This window comes from Periplaneta americana, chromosome 13 (genome assembly GCF_040183065.1).
Source record: "Periplaneta americana isolate PAMFEO1 chromosome 13, P.americana_PAMFEO1_priV1, whole genome shotgun sequence".
Lineage (NCBI taxonomy): Eukaryota > Metazoa > Arthropoda > Insecta > Blattodea > Blattidae > Periplaneta > Periplaneta americana.
The window spans coordinates 85,234,229-85,251,353 of record NC_091129.1 but is presented as its reverse complement, the minus strand read 5'-3'; positions in this window follow the sequence as shown (position 1 = coordinate 85,251,353).

The window sequence follows — 17,125 nt, the reverse complement described above, 5'->3', positions numbered from 1 at the left end:
CTTGTAATAACTCATAACCAGTTCCCATTTTCACATTTTATCCACGGCTTGGATAAAAATATGGTTATACTTCAGTGACAATAATGCCACCTCGTTCGGTGTTCATAAAAATCTACAACTTTCTCGCATGGAATTTCATCCCCAAACACTTTAATGTAGTCCAAGAGTCCAAAATCTCCATTCTGATAGAGACATAGAGACACGATGAAATTAATTTTGTCGGTCGTATTTTTTTCCTCATGTTATATTGCCCGGAATTTACAGAGTTTATCTTGGTGCGGTCAAGCGTATGCATTTTCAGTAGAACATCGATGGTCTTGTAATTTTTTGAATGTGGCGAATAAAATTGAGAAATTTGAATAATTTGTTAAGTTTAACTACATATGAAATTATAAATAATTCAAAACAAGTAAGTTAGTTTGCAAATTCAAAAAAGAGAAAAAGTATTATTATATCCATACACAACTGAATATATAGATTATGTAAGCTACGTAATTTATAAAATGAATCGGCTACTTATCACACAATTTTTTATTACTTTAATGAAGATAACCGTCATAGAACAGTGCCCACAAAGAAAGAAGTGCCGCTATTCATGTTGTGTTATCACAAAAACGATTAGATACGTATAAAGCACACGTGGATATATTTCAGTTGTCATAAACATAGTGTGTCTGGTTTACTGCAAAATGAAGGAGACATTGAATATTATTGTTAAGAAAGATTGTCGAAATCAAATAATAATAATAATAATAATAATAATAATAATAATAATTATTATTATTATTATTATTATTATTATTATATAATGCACATTAAGATATAAAAGATCATGAATTAGCATTGCTGGTGTTCGGGTGATAGTTCAGGACATGCAAACAGTTAGGAAGAGTACGAAAATCAACCAAGCTACCAATGAATCACATGACGTGACGCATAAACTAAGTTATGCGCTTTGTTTCAAGCATCACACCAAAAAAGTGTTTGCCTTGTCAGTTTTTCAGATCAGACATGAGGAGACTAGCCTCCAATAATACAAAATCATTGTAATACAAATATTAATGAACACAACAGAAATAATTAGATTGATTGGCTAGTGAAATTTTGATCTTGTGAAAGGAAATTATTTGAATTCATCTATAATTTACCTAATTTTAACTTCAGTCCATTGATATTTCAATATATAGCGTAATTCTTAATGATGGTCAGCATGGAGTAGTTTTATTTACCATGTTGCATTGTTATATTGAAAGGCTGAATTGTCGCCATGACTTTTTGTATTGAACATACTAATAACGACACATGCTTAAAAACTTCCTTAAGTTCTAGTAGAAAATTTTGGATGTTAAAAGAACGAAACAATTCATGAAGTTCGTGTAATTCTGTCTGTAACGTTTGAATTGTTGAAGTTGAAGATGAGACCGAAGGTGAAGGGGTTTTATTTCATTCTGAGTTCACTTTGTAATATTGGTTTCGGCTTAGTGAGGTTAAAGTTTGAAAGAAACTTGGGCATTGTCGCAGGTTTATCTTCACAATTTGCACACAGAGCTTCATGTTGTAGTCTTTTCTTTGGACATCAGCTTTAGCATGTTCACCTGCGTACTTGAAATATTTACTTTGGTGATGTCATCCTGTAGCCACATGACATTTGTAACAATAACTTCGATAGGTTTCAATAGTAATTTTAACATTAAACAGTCCTGTACATTGACGTAATGATGCACCGGCAAGCGAATTTTCTAATGTCAAAATTCAAATAGAAAATTTCGAAGCTTTTTGGAAATCAGTTTGATTTTGAGGTAAATTGACGATTATATTCAACTGGATATTTAAAAACTAAAAGTTCTTGGTAAATTTCTCTTTTGGAAATTGTAGGTGTAGTCGTTTAATGACATGCTTTAATGACCTTACTGATGATGAAATAAATAAACGTATGAAATTCAATGTTTTCAATAGGTAAAGTCTTTATCCATGTTGAATCTTTCATACACTACTTTTAACACTTGAATATAAATAATTGATTAAATGGCGATCTTACTCGTGTTAATTATGTAAGCATGTGCGGCTTACAACTATTTCGGTGCTATTCGACACCATCCTCAGAGCCTACTAGATCTTGGCGCTATCTCAACTTCGCTGCCTGTTGTGTGAGTGCGTTCATGTGATGAAGAGTTGTATCAAATAGTGTGTGTGTTCTGAAATTATCTGTGTGTTGAGAATTTGATTGGGGTTGTTTTAGTGTGTCTGTATATTTCATATTGCTCTAGTGTGTTGAGTTTTTGGTTTTTGGGTTGTACGTGTAGGATTTCCATGTCTGTATTTATGTTATTGTATGTGTGGTTAGCATTAGTTATGTGTTCGGCATATGTATTCTATTCAATTCAATTCAATTCAATTTATTTGACCATTATACTTACAGTTTTAGGCTTCGTCAGAATACATTGAAAAACATATAAATAGCATATAAAACACTAATAAAAGGAACAGTAAAATTTAAATAATACAATGAAAACATGAAATAATTTGAAACTTTTAAATTAAAGAAAACTAACTAAATTGCAATTAAACTTATTTATTAAAATACAATTTCATACAAATTAGTATTGAAAAACTCAGCAACAGAATAAAAAGGATTATTTAATAATCAATTGTAAAATCTAGTTTTGAAGCTATTGATTGGTAATTTATAATATTGACTTGGGAGCTTATTATATAATTTCATCCACATAATTAAAACGTTTCTGTTGCTCTTGTGTAATCTACAATATGGAATATTAATTTGTTCAATATTTCTAATTTCATGATCATGTATATGTAGATGTCTTGTGTCCTCTGGTTATTGTCTTAATGTGTTTTTTTTATCGAGTTTGGAATGATATGCCTGTCTGTCCAATGTAGAAATTGTCGCAACTATTGCATGCGAGTTTGGACAGACAGGCAGATCATTCCAAACTCGATACAAAGAACACATTAAAGCAATAGCCACAGGACACAACACATCTACATATGCCGAACACATAACTAATGCTAACCACACATACAATAACATAAATACAGACATGGAAATCCTCACATACAACCCAAAAACCAAAAACTCAACACACTAGAACAATATGAAATATACAGAAACACTAAAACATACCCCAATCAAATTCTCAACACACAGATCAATATCAGAACACACACACACTATTTGATACAACTCTTCATCACATGAACGCACCCACACAACAGGCAGCGAAGTTGAGATAGCACCGAGATATAGTAGGCTCTGAGGATGGTGTCGAATAGCACCGAAACAGTTGTAAGCCGCACATGCTTACATAATTAACACGAGTAAGATCGCCATTTAATCAATTATTTAAAGCGTTTATTTAATTTGTTGTGAGCCTCTACTGTTTTTGGATGAAATTGTAATCCTTCAATAGTAACTGTATATGTGAGGCTAGAATCACCTATAATGCTTATAGACTTTTTAATGAAATAAAAATGATTGTTTACCTTTTTGACTACAATCGGTGGTGGTTTAATAGGCCTCGATGAAGATGAAGTCTTGGCTTAGGTATTGAGTAGTGACCTAGGGTGTTGTTTCTGATATTGATTATTATGTTGCTGATAGTGTTGTTGCTGCTAGTGATCTTGTTCTTCATGCTGTTGTTGCTGATGATGAGAATGATGTTGTTCTTGCTGCTGCTGCTGCTGCTGATGATGATGATGATGATGATGATACTGCTGCTGTTGTTCCTGTTACTTCTGATGTTTGTCGTTAACGGAAAGATTATCGTAATTTTAGAGTCTGTTAAATATCTTAGATAACAAAATGTTCCCAGATGTTGATGTTGACGGACGTCTCATCGTAGATTTGCGTTCAGATTGTTTCCGCGATTTTACAAATTGTAATTATTCTTCAGAGTTAGAGGACCCATCTCTCACTCTTTTATTGACTTTATTATTTTTAACTCGCTCAGCGTATTTAAATGTGTTTATTTTATTGTACGTCAACCATCAAGTTGCCAGATTGCATTGAGTTGAAGGTTAAAAACCAATCAAATCATTATACATAATAGTTTTCCAAAAACGTTTTCAACCTATTAAAGGTCATCTTCAAATTGTTACATTGTAATAATGAAAAGTATAATTATGAACACAAAGTCTAAAAGTAGTAACATGCTAATTTACGACTGTGTGAAAACACAAATACATAATTATAAGTGGTGGCGAACTCGTTTAACTACCTGGCATCACACTGTAGACGACAGGGCTTTCTTTCAAATTACGTATTAGAGAACAAGTAGCTGCCGCTATAAGAAGTACGTACGAAATTACAGCCCCCACAAGACTCTCGACGACAGCTATGAAGCTGTTCAAATCAAATGTACTGCCGGTAATCACATATAGCTTGGATCTAATCTGGGAACTCCTGAAGGTAGCAGACCTAAAAGCAATAGAAAATACGAATGCAAGATATATCAAGAGAACACTAGAATCTCAAAATGGACACCTACTGGCCTACCTTACGAATTAGCGAGGGAGATCTTCCTTGTTGAGGACATCAGAATAACTGTGCAACTACCATCTACAGTATACTCCAAGAGCAAGTATTGCTAAAAAAAGGAGATAGAAGAGAGACGAGATCTGAGAGGAGTTTTATGCAACTGCGTTCATGGTTAATAGAAACTAGACAGGGCCCATTCAGGAGTTAAGAAGCCCGATCACTGAACATGGCTATCACCATAAATTCTGCAAAAGAAATATTTCCATAAATCAAGTGAAATTTGTGTGTGAACTATGTTGGTAACTGTGTGAAAGGTACCATTATGATAAGTGCTTAAAACTCAAAAAGACTTTAAGTGGATACAGCAAGGAAAAGTGTTAAACTGTTAGCCTATACCAGTTATGCTCAAAATTGTAAAAGCACCGATTACACGGATGATGCTGCACTGCATAACACACACAGTGTACGGACCGGGCTCTGCAGCTACATTGCAGCACCGACCGTGGCATAGTTCTTACACTCTTACAAATACGGATAATAAATTGAATTTGAAAATGGAAAGAGTATACACCGTAATATTCAGTTATTACATTATTTATTATATTTTATATAGTTATGATATTATTATATCATTGATAATGTTATTTTCATATTCCACCACAATTGCGGTCTATTCAACATGTGCATTCTTTTCTGCAAATAACCGGAAATATATTTCATGTTTAGATTTAGCAATCTTCATTATCGAAAATAATTGTTCGCATACATAATTATGTCGAGGCGAAGGTAGCTAACATAGTGGCAGCGAATAAGCTTATCTTGGGATATTTCGTTTTTTTTTTTTAAATAAATCTATGCTTGTGAAGTCATATTCTCAGCATTTAGTTCTGAATTATACGTTACTTTGTAAATCAATTAACTCGTCTTGGAAGTGTACTCTCACGGATTGTACTAAATTTACTATGAAAGGATTAATAAAAAGATTAATATCACTCTCCATGCGTCTAAAATCACTAAATCCATGTTCTGCGAATTCACATTTTAGCTGTTGCAGTACAGAGATATAATTAACTATATTTTGTTCAGACACCATACGTCTCTTTACAAGTTCACAACCTGTGAAGGGTTTTAGTGCCTTAGCTAATTCCCAACATACTACATAACTTGCTCTAGACTCTGAATTGTTCGATTCTCTTCAATGTTTGGCCTTTCATGAAGTGCTTTCAATTCTTGAAATTGTAGTGCACGTTGCACCCCTGAAAAATTATTTCATCAAAACATTTACTTCTGCTGGAATAAAATCACCACTACAATAATAATAATAATAATAATAATAATAATAATAATAATAATAATAATAATAATAATAATAATAATAATAATAATAATAACGTTGGTATATGAATACATATTACAAAAAACAGCTCTCCTGTCACTTCGGCATGTTCTGGATGGCAGAGCCTATAATGTCGTTTTATGTTGCTCAGTAGTATTCCTGACAGTACCTTACAACATATTAAACACTTTCCGTTTTCACCGAACGCACAACAAAAAATAGACTTCCTCCCACACTGTACGGAATGATCGTTTGCTTACAGAAGGTTTTGACTCTGTCATTGTCACGCACTGTTCGTGCGTTTACTAAGTACTTGAACTGCCTTCCGCAGTCGTCCGTCGAGCTTCGAACGAGGAACAGCATGCTCTACATTGGAAGGTTGTGATTACAGAACGTAATCGGGAGTCAGAGAATGAGCATACCTGGCCTATACCATCTTCATGTACATTCGAGCGCTTTACCTCCTATATATAATTAATAATTGGTGAAGTAGTGTTTTAATAAAAGTGAACAGCAATGTACACTATCTACCAGAAAGTAATTATGCACTGTTTCTGCCCCTTTAGAACTTTGTGGTACCACCTCTTGTTGCTATAACAGCAGCCACTCTATCAGGCATGCTCTCCACTAGTTTGTTTAGGATATCCACTGGAATGCGTCGCTATTCCTCTTGTAACATGACACTCAGTTGGATAATGGAAGTTGTCCTCATGTTTCGGAGGCTACTATGCAGTGGTATGCAGACAATAATGTTTACCGGTTGGACTGGCCTGCGCAAAGTCCTGATCTCAATCCCATTGAGCACCTTTGTAACGAACTGGACCTGCGATTTAGGTCTCGGGAGTTGCGGCCAACTTCTACTGTCCAACTGAGTGCCATGTTGCAAGAGGAATGGCGACGCATTCCAGTGGATATCCTACACAAACTAGTGGAGAGCATGCCTGACAGAGTGGCTGCCATTATAGCAACAAGAGGTGGTACTACGAGGTTCTAAAGGGGAAAAAACAGTGCCCAATTACATTTTGGTAGATAGTGTAGTATATATACTGTCCTCCGGTTGATCCTTTAGACACAATTTCCTCCTAATGTCGCATGATTAAAAAGAACTAATAAAAACTTAAGGTCCATTCGTAATGAAAATTAAACATAACCGTAACATAAACACAGAAGTTTGCGCCCAGGCTACCAAACGGGATCAATCACAATGATTCACATTAGCATTGACATAAATATTACCGTAAGACGTTAACATGAAAGTTTGCAAACTCCAAAATTTCATGCTTATGCTTACGTGATTTGCAAACAGAACACAACAGAATATGAGAAAATGGCGTCGTTGTTATGTTTCCATGGTTACCAAGTATGTTTGCTGTTATGTTTATGTTCCCATCGTGAATGATGGTATGACTTCTTGATTTTACCGTAACGTTTATATTCTTAAGTTAACGCTTACGTTATGTTTAATTTTCGTTGTGAATGAGCCTAGAATGTTAAAATTGTTAAAAATATTGATGTACATTATGCATAACTTATAACTTATATTACATAAATTACTAAAATTATGAGAAAATTGGAATCATGTTTAGTAACATTTAAAAACTTTGATCACCAGAGCTTTGAACATAGCATCGTAGCATTTAACAAGGCTATAAATGTTCATAAAATTTTATACATATATTTTTCACATATTGAAGTTTATTTTGAAGCAAAATAAGTAATTTGATAATTTTTCAACATATTTATCCAACCTTTCCCCTTGAAACCCCTGTTCTCCAGAGCTGTAGAAATACCGTCACAATAGCTGAAAAGGGCATAAAAGCCCATTAAATTACTGTATATGTAACTAGTGGATTATGCAGGAAATGCTTCAGACTAGATAAATTCTCTAGAAGTTTGAATAAATATTTTTCATTTTTATTTTCCAGTCAGCATACCCGATATTTTTAAAGTTATTTGCTTCCATAATAATAAAACATTCTGCACGAAAGATGTAACATTGAAAGCAACGTAATAACTCAATGAAGTGTAACCTTGTAAAAAATATGACTTTTTAAAAAACTTCCCTCTGAATGCATTTTATGCCAAATGCTTTTTTCTTGGACATATTCATCTTCAATTTCTTTGAGTTTCAACGCGAAAACGCAAGTAACTATGTCAAGACGATCAGCGGTTTTTTCATATGGAAGTGAAGTAGTAGTTATTTTCAGGTCATTGCGGATTGTTGGCAAGTGTTCTTTAAGTAGTTATTTTACGACGCTCTATCAAAATCTTAGATTATTTAGCGACTGAATGAGATGAAGGTGATAATGCCGGTGAAATGAGTCCGGGATCCAGCATTGAAAGTTACCCACCATTTTGCTCAAATTGAGTTCAGGGAAAACCCGGAGAAAACCTTAACCAGGTAACTTGCCCCGACTAGGATTCGAACCCGGGCTAGTTGCGCTAACCGTTAATCCACGGATGTGGATTTTGTTGGCAAGAGTATGACATTTTGGAGTGTATTAGATACCATTAAATGTTGGACATCATTTTGGCCACATTAAAACGTTAGCATAATATTATGTTCAATTAATTACTTATTTATTGGCCAAAAGCTCGTAATGAGTTTTATTCTTACTCCCTAAGATCAGAGATGTAAGTTATTTAGTGTATTTTTCCACGTATTTTCAACAGTAGGTAGAGTCTGTTGCGGGAATCCATGGTTGAGATGTTGAAAATGAGGCGAATGCTGCAGCAGAATTGTAGAATCGTAAAATCATTAGCTGCTTCAGCGTTTTATTCGTTGCTGGTTGCGGGAAATAAACTATCTCATCATGTCAGCAAGAAATGAAATGGCGTGTTATTCTACGTACAATAAAATGATATACTTGGTAGCATTCACGAATCTGATGGATTAAACTCAAGGAATATGAAATTAATTTTGATGTAGTTTAAAGACGCAGATAAAATAGGAAGCATGACTCAATTGCTTCTTCCACAATACTGCACTACTAACTAGGATAATTACAGAATCGCATATAAATATCCACATCGCACTGCCATTAATATCAGGAAAAAACTCGCACCACTTGATTTATAACTATAAACGTAAGTTTTGTAGCTCTTACTAACATACATGTATACGTATAGCCGTTACTTAGAAAATTATAGAAATGAAGATCTAATATAAGATATCCTCTACGTTAATTTACATAACACAAAAAGATTTCATTCTCATATCATTAATATTATTAATGAGTATCATTCCACAAATATTCACACCAGGAAATTGCCTGTAATATTTCATTTTTTAACTGAGATAATATCATAAAACCTTCTTGAGTTTTGTAGTTTTTAATAACCTATACACAACTGTACTAAGAAAATTACACCACAAAGACTCAGATCTATAAAATCATGATAATATAACCACAGTCTAGAATATACAGTCACGAAGCTCAATACGTAGGAAATATGCATCCATTGATAGTTGCTAACCACTAGGATCGCTACTATCGCATCATCACAGACAATGCGAAATAGCACCTGTACACTCTATTGTTCCTAGTACCCTCACAACTCAAGCTTCGTGACTGTATATACTAGACTGTGATATAACCTTCGTAATAAGTTTTGAAGTTCTTAGTAACCAATATAGAGACATTCTAATAAAATTATACAGGGACATCATTTTATTTTCACTTCAATTTTTATTGTACTTGAGTTTTTTAATGTACTTCACTCCCACCCCTTCTACCAATGAAATTCAACCGCCCTCCACACAGATTTAAGACCGCATAAACAGTCATAGTAGCCTTACGGTCATAGTAAACAGTACGTTCCAAAAATATGTTCGCGTTTTCCAGTGACGGAAGAGTTTTCAATATTGCATCATTTTCGCACATGTACTGTCGTCCATTTGACTACGTCGCATTCCGGTTTTTCCCACCTGATTCTATTCGCCTCTCTGTAAAGGCTAGTGGCTGGGCTGTCCTAGCTCTTTTCTGAGGACATTAATTTCTGTTAGGAATTGGACGTCTACGTAATATTATACCCATACAACTGTTTAAAATAACTTAAATAAAAGGGCCTCGTTAAGTAATTAACTGTCATGTGATTTCCCCCCTTTCTACGACCATGCGACAAAACCGCTTGGACGGACAGTAGATAGCATGTCTTAGTAATTTTACCTTTTCGGATCGAGCAGAAGTGAAGATTGAATTTACAGTACATAAGGTACTCTGAGAGTAGGTATACAGGGTGTTTAAAAATTACGGGTCATAATTTCAGATATGTATTTCCTACATGTAGACAATCAAAATAGTTCATTACAACATGTGTCCGGAAATGCTTTACTTCCGAGTTATGGCCTTCACAACTTTGAAATTCACCGGAACGTTTTTCTTTCCGCAGGTCGTTGCCGTCAAAGGAGACATTAAGAGGCCACTCTGACAGTTCATTCCGAGGCGAAGGTTACATTCAATGTTGTGTAGGCCTTAGACTGTGCGACATGTATTCAAATTAAGAGCTGGCAGAGATACACTTCATGTACGGTAAGGCGGACGGCAATGCTGCGCTGGCTCGTCCTTTGTACCAGGAGAGGTAACCACAGCGACAATGACCAGACCGGAAGACATTTGTACGACTCCATTACCGTCTGTGCGAGTATGGAAAATTTAACGCTCCTGGTTTGGGAAGGGGACGACCAAGATCTACAACTCCAGAAGTACAGGAGGAGATTCTGGAGGCTGTGAACATGATTCCTTCTATCAGCACATGAAGAGTAGCGTTGCAAGTCAATGTTTCTCATACGACTGTCTGGAGACTGTTGAAAGAGTACGTATCAATTGTATCCTCATCATCTGCAAAGTTTACAGGCCCTGTCATCAGCAGATTATCCTGCACGAACGAGTTAGGTTCTGTCAGTGGTTCTTGCAGCAGTGTGGTGTAAATCCGAACTTTCCTGCCTTAGTATTATTTACAGAAGAAGCACAGTTCATACGAGATGGCATAACAAATTTCCACAATCAGCATGTATGGGCGAATGAAAACCCACGTGCAACTGTTCCATCTCATCACCAGGTGCGGTTCTCCCTCAACATGTGGGCCGGTATCATTGGTGATCGATTAGTTTGACCCCATGTACTTGTAAACAGACTTACGGGGCAGGCGTACACAAACTTCCTGGAAAACACCATACCTCATGTTTTAGAAGACACTCCACTGATCAATCGTCAACACATCCACTTCTTGCATGATGGCGCTCCTGCACACTTCAGTCGTACGGCTCGCCGGTACTTGGATCGAAGGTTTCCTGATCGATGGATAGGTAGAGGTGGCCCAATTGCTTGGCCTCCACGCTCATCTGATCTGAACCCTCTCTATTTCTACTTGTGGGGCAATTTAAAATCATTGGTTTATTCATCTCCGGTGCCTGATTTGGAATCCCTTCGGAATCGAAATGTGGCGTGTTCTGAGGACATACGCAATACTCCTAGAGTTTGGGATCGTGTTCGCAGGTCAATGAGACATCGATGTGAGGACTGTATTCAAGCAGGAGGTGGACATTTTGAACCTCTTCTGTAATGACAACGACCTGCGGAAAGAAAAACGTTCCGGTGAATTTCAATGTTGTGAAGGCCATAACTTGGAAATGAAGCATTTCCGGACACATGTTGTAATGAACTCTTTTGATTGTCTACATGTGGGAAATACATACCTGAAATTATGCCCCGTATTTTGAAACACCCTGTAGAATTATTTGAACATGAGTTACTAGTACGAAGGACGAAACTGGTAATTGGAATTACACACATTAGAACTGAAGCCTGTTTCGAAATGAACGGCCACTATTTTGAAAATGTGTTTAAATATCCACATGAGTCATTCCACGTCAAATCGCAGAAAATTATACAAATTTTGACCTTCATATTTCTGATTGCGTTTATATTGTTTTTACCAATTCTATGGGTCTAATAAACCAACAAGTGTATATTTATTTCCTCCTAAGTCCACATGTTTTTAAAATATTACAGGTTAAAATTTGTTAAAAATGTCGCACAATGCAACATTTAAAGCGTCATATTTCTGACGATATTGATGTTAATTTTTTCTAAATGCATTTAAAAGCTTAAAGTACTGTCTTTTATTAAATATTTACTAACTAATTTTAATATAATTATTACAAATATTTTTTTTTTATAATTCAATTCTTAAAACATATATATCAATGTGAAATAGCCCCATTAAAAATCTAAAAAAAATGCCTACTAGATGCACTGAAATATTCTTAATAATTCCAGAAAATATCAGAATGGTATCTCCAATAGTTTAATGGGAATTTAATTACTTACGACACAATGTGTAGCGGTCGGCGCAGCAGCAGTGACGGGAAGCGTTAAAGCGCGCTGGGAGGTTCATCGGCGCTGGATGATTGACTGAACGTTGCAACATTACACCCTGTATGGATCAAGTCACTCTAGGAAACTCTGTTAATTTACTTATTACGATATCTTCATATAATTGTAAATTATGTTTTTAAATGTTATTTTCATTCACACTCCAAATTTTCATTCGCCTACCTTCTTTCTTGAAAGAAAATTGTTTTACTACATTTTCAGTTTTTGACAACGGAATGAAAGAATGCAATTTTAATGTACCACTTATTGGTTTTAGATTATGGTATTTGGCCTGCAAATTTTCAGTGTGGTTTTTATGCTTATTGAATGGACAAAATATAAATGACGGGTTAGAAATGTTTTTTGTGACTAATCAAACAGTTTTTTTGGTGTTGTTATAGGATCTTGTATAGACTAACTCTCGTGGCAAGTCTTTTAACAGTATCTCCAATGCCTACACATGGACCTTTACCATGCGACATTGCAAAGAAGTGTCATTCAGCACTAATTCCATAATCGTCTTCATGTAAGCAATTATTTTTAAAATTCTTTCTTTTTTTGTATTGTGAAATTGATCCACTGGAAAAGTATATGATTTTTTTTTCATATCGTTGAATTCTTGCTTTAAAAAATTGATTGCTTCGGACTGAAAAAAGTGAAAGGGATCGATGTCATGTTTCATGGTTTCTGAGGTGACAATGCTTTTGTAACGAATTTCTGTATCTCCTTTGAAAAATATTACGAAAGGATTTATTTATTTATTTATTTATTTATTTTGTTTATTTATTTATTTATTTATTTATTTATACAGAATAAAGAATATAATTACAAACAAGAGAAATAGAAATAAAATAATACAATCATTATAAAAAAGGAGATACAGTAGTAGTAACAAATTTTGAGACCGAATGAGCAGCGCTCGTGTTCGGTCGCAGTTCAGATATAATATTAATAGGCCTATAAGAGAAAATGAAATACATAAAATAGGAAGTAAAATTAAAATTGTATTATATTGTGGTTTGGCATATGTTCCAATGAACACCTTGTATTGAATCTTGTATTATAAATGAATAATTTTCAGAAAAGTCTGCAATAACTATGTAATTTTCAGGTTGTACATTTCTTTGCATTCCGTCAAAAATAAAATATGCCTGACTTTTGAAGGGATGACGATGCATCTTCTACATGAAAAACTTTACATGCTAGGGAGCCTTTTACTTTTTGAAACTTTTCACAGAGGTATCGTTTCTGTTGTAGCTTTCTTTTCTTGATAGGGGATTCTATTGACATCAAACTCTTGTTTAATTCCTCAATATTAGTGATTTCTAGCACTGTATCCATAGAACTGCTAGAAGAAGAACTGGGATAATCACTTTCTCTGTCCGCACTTTCATTTGATTCATGTTTATTAATATCACAAGAACTACCGTCTTCACATATAATTTCACCTGACCTATCCGGAAATTGATTGATTTTTACGGAACGAATCACATATTTGCACATTCAAAGACTCCTTTAAATTGAGCTTTATCAATAAGTCCCGACTTACGCGTCTTAGTGTACTTTTCTTTTTAAAAGCGTGATTAGGAAGGTAAATGGATTTGAACACTTGTTATATATTACGCGATCTTTACCATCACTCATGTTATATAGAAGTCACGTCACTGCGTGAAATTCAAACCCAAACTGATTATTTTTGTCTTCTATGTTTTGTCTCCTGTCATGTGTTTACTGCCATAAAGTTTACTGCCTTACCCAGCCTTGCTATCATCAAACACTTGGCTATATTACAGTATAAACATACAGCCCTGTGAAGGGCTTCCCCTCTTAGCTGAGCTGACAATAATAAAATAATTTTAGATAAGATATTTACTGTTCCTTAAGGCATTAATCATTTGATGATTAGTATGGTGACATCAGATGCAACGGGGAATTTCGTAAAACTTTCCACGGGCAGCCTTCTAGCCTATGGCTGCAAGCAGTTCATTAGCTGGGCATCGCGAGCGAGTGAATGCCTCCGGAAAATAAATTGTTACAAAAGTATGGGTGCCGATGAAATATTTATAAATGCAGTAGTTTACAGATAATACATCAGCGAACAAGTCTATATTTTTTCAAATTTTTACCTTGGCTATTTAATATAGTAATTTTGCTTTGAAAAAGAAATGATTAAAAAAATAGGCCAAATTTTAAATTTATTTGTGATAGGCCTAAAGTAGTAAAAAGTGTTACATTTAGTCTTTGAAATGCGCCAAACCGCAAATCTCAATTATATGTAGACACAGAGTTCCAAGTGAGTTTATGTAACAGTGCGCGCATTATTTTCGTAACTTCAAATAGTCATAACTACACAAATGATTAATGATTGTGAAAATAACACAATAGGGGTCTCCTTATTTGATGTCTGGAATTCATGAAAAAAAAATTCGACCATTTCCGAGAAGGTTGTGTTTTATTGCTGTGCGATTTGACGTGGAATGACTCATATTATGATTATTATTCAATTTAACTTCATTCTCTATAGTGAAAGCTAATGTGTTGTAGGCAGTATAATATACACTGCATAATGAATACGTCCGCATGGATAGCGCAGTTCGTGAGTAAAAACACTTATTGTTAATACTGTACTGTATTTCGATTAAACAAAAACCTAATGAAAACTATCACAGTCAAAGCGTGATATTTCCTAGTTTACGTAAATGGATGAACTACTTTTCTTCCCTCCTATACCAAGTAAAGTGATTTGTTTATATATTACGCCAGTATCATCAAACTCAAGTCGTGGAAGGGGGTAACAACCGTTGATCCAAAGGTATAGCCAGGACAATATTAGAAATGTTAGTAAAAATAAAATGATGTCCCTATATAAATGAAGATCGACCTAATGGCATTGTTTCAGAGAATTTTTTGGCAATCCTGGAGTCATGGTCTACATGATAATGCTTATTTTAGTGTCTTGTTTTATTTCGAAAAGCTATTAATTCTCAAAACTGGACTACAGATAGATTTTGGAAAGCAGGGATAAATTATGTAGGCCTATGATAATTGGCATTTCATTGAAAACGACTAATTCTCTGCTTCAAAATGATGAGGGGGTCATTCATTAAAATTCGTTCAACAGTTTTTCTAGAATTAATATTACTAGTTCAAATTATATAGATATTATTTTTCACACAAAATTGTGATAAAGTGTAATTATATATAATATTATATTAAGGACTATTTCTTCTTCGGTATAATGATTTTTTTTTAATTTTTAACTATAATTTAAGAGAGAACCAGCTTCTGATGCCACCTGCCACTAGTTCTAATAATATAGACTTGTCGTCTTTGAGCAGCCTTTTGTACTTTGAAAAGGAACTTTCATGTAGTTTTCTCACCAACATAACTTGAAACAGAACTGTATCTTTGTTACCTCTCTGTCAATGTTCACTTCTGTGTGTTCTCGAACTCTTCCGATTTCTTTTCGCACGCTATCTCCTTCGTAGTTGTGGTACTGTCTTCAATAACTTTGGTATGTAGAAATGCAGCTATTGCTGCAATGGGCACTAAAGTATGGTGTAATATACAGTGTACTGCAATTATGTCGCCTTGCATATCTACTTCAGTGATAATACTGTGAACATATAGTCATAGTGTTCGCTAAAGACGAGTTCGGGATCTTGAATTCAGGGTCATCTACTTCCCCTATAATTTTATGGTAATACATCTGACAGGTTTAAGGCCAAACCAGTTAACGTATGTAAATCAGAAGAATGAAAGTAAATAATGCAAGTTACATGAAGCTGAAAGAAAGAGGATCTAAAGTAACAATAGAGTGCACCTATAAATCTTATTAAAAAAATAAGAGAGATAGAGGAAATAACAGTAAGTAAACTGGTGATGATAATGATGATGATTATGATGATGATGATGATGATGATGATACACGGGAAGAGGAACTGAAGATTATGCAAAGAAAACATGACAGATGAACACTGGCTAGATCAGTGGTCATCAACTGATTTGCACTGTGCATCTCCCTAGCTCGCTCGATTGCCCCGAACAAGAGCGTGTATGGTAACGCAGCAGATGTCCATGCAGTGGCGGGTATAATAAGTTAATAGAGGTAGGGAATAAAATCATATATAATTATGTATGTCATAAAAATGACCAAATATTCTGAACGAGTTTTGGGATGACATTGGGTTGTCAGATTTTAGATCTACCAATGTGAGACATCTTTTTTCCATCATATACAGTATTTATGTTTTGTTTTAAAGTAAAGGTGATATGAATTTTGGCAGAGTTGATTTTCATGACTGTACAAAAAAGAATAAACTTTATCCCTTTACATGCAGTTAAAGCAACTAACATGAATCTCAAAATTTCAATTTTAATTTAAAAAACCTATTGTAGGTACTGTTTTCCAAGTACAAATCAATATTTATCTGGCTGTAAGTTACAACAAGTCTCTGTTGTATCATTCTGAAGGACTTGTGGCAATAATATATTATGTCTGATTATTAACTAAATGACTTAATAGCAGTTTTGTCACGTAGATTTCCATAGCTGTTTATTATTAATTGCAAAGCACAAACTTCAAAATATGGCACCACATGTGACAAGTATTTAAATTTTAATGTTTAATTGATTACAATGGCATAAATTTATTGATTTCTAAACTCGTATATATTTTGTTACTTGGTATATTACTGCTCCAAACTCATCATTTAACATACAGTGTACATTTTCAGAGCTTGTATATACAGGATGATTTAGACCACTCGTAACAATAATTTATTTTGGAAACTAGTGCATTAAATTTTTCGAAACAAAAGTATTTGTAAATAAAGTACATATGAACTTTCACTTGAGCTTGATTTCATCAGTCAGCCCTAAGAGGAAGTAGGCTGAGTAGCGTATCACTTTAAAATT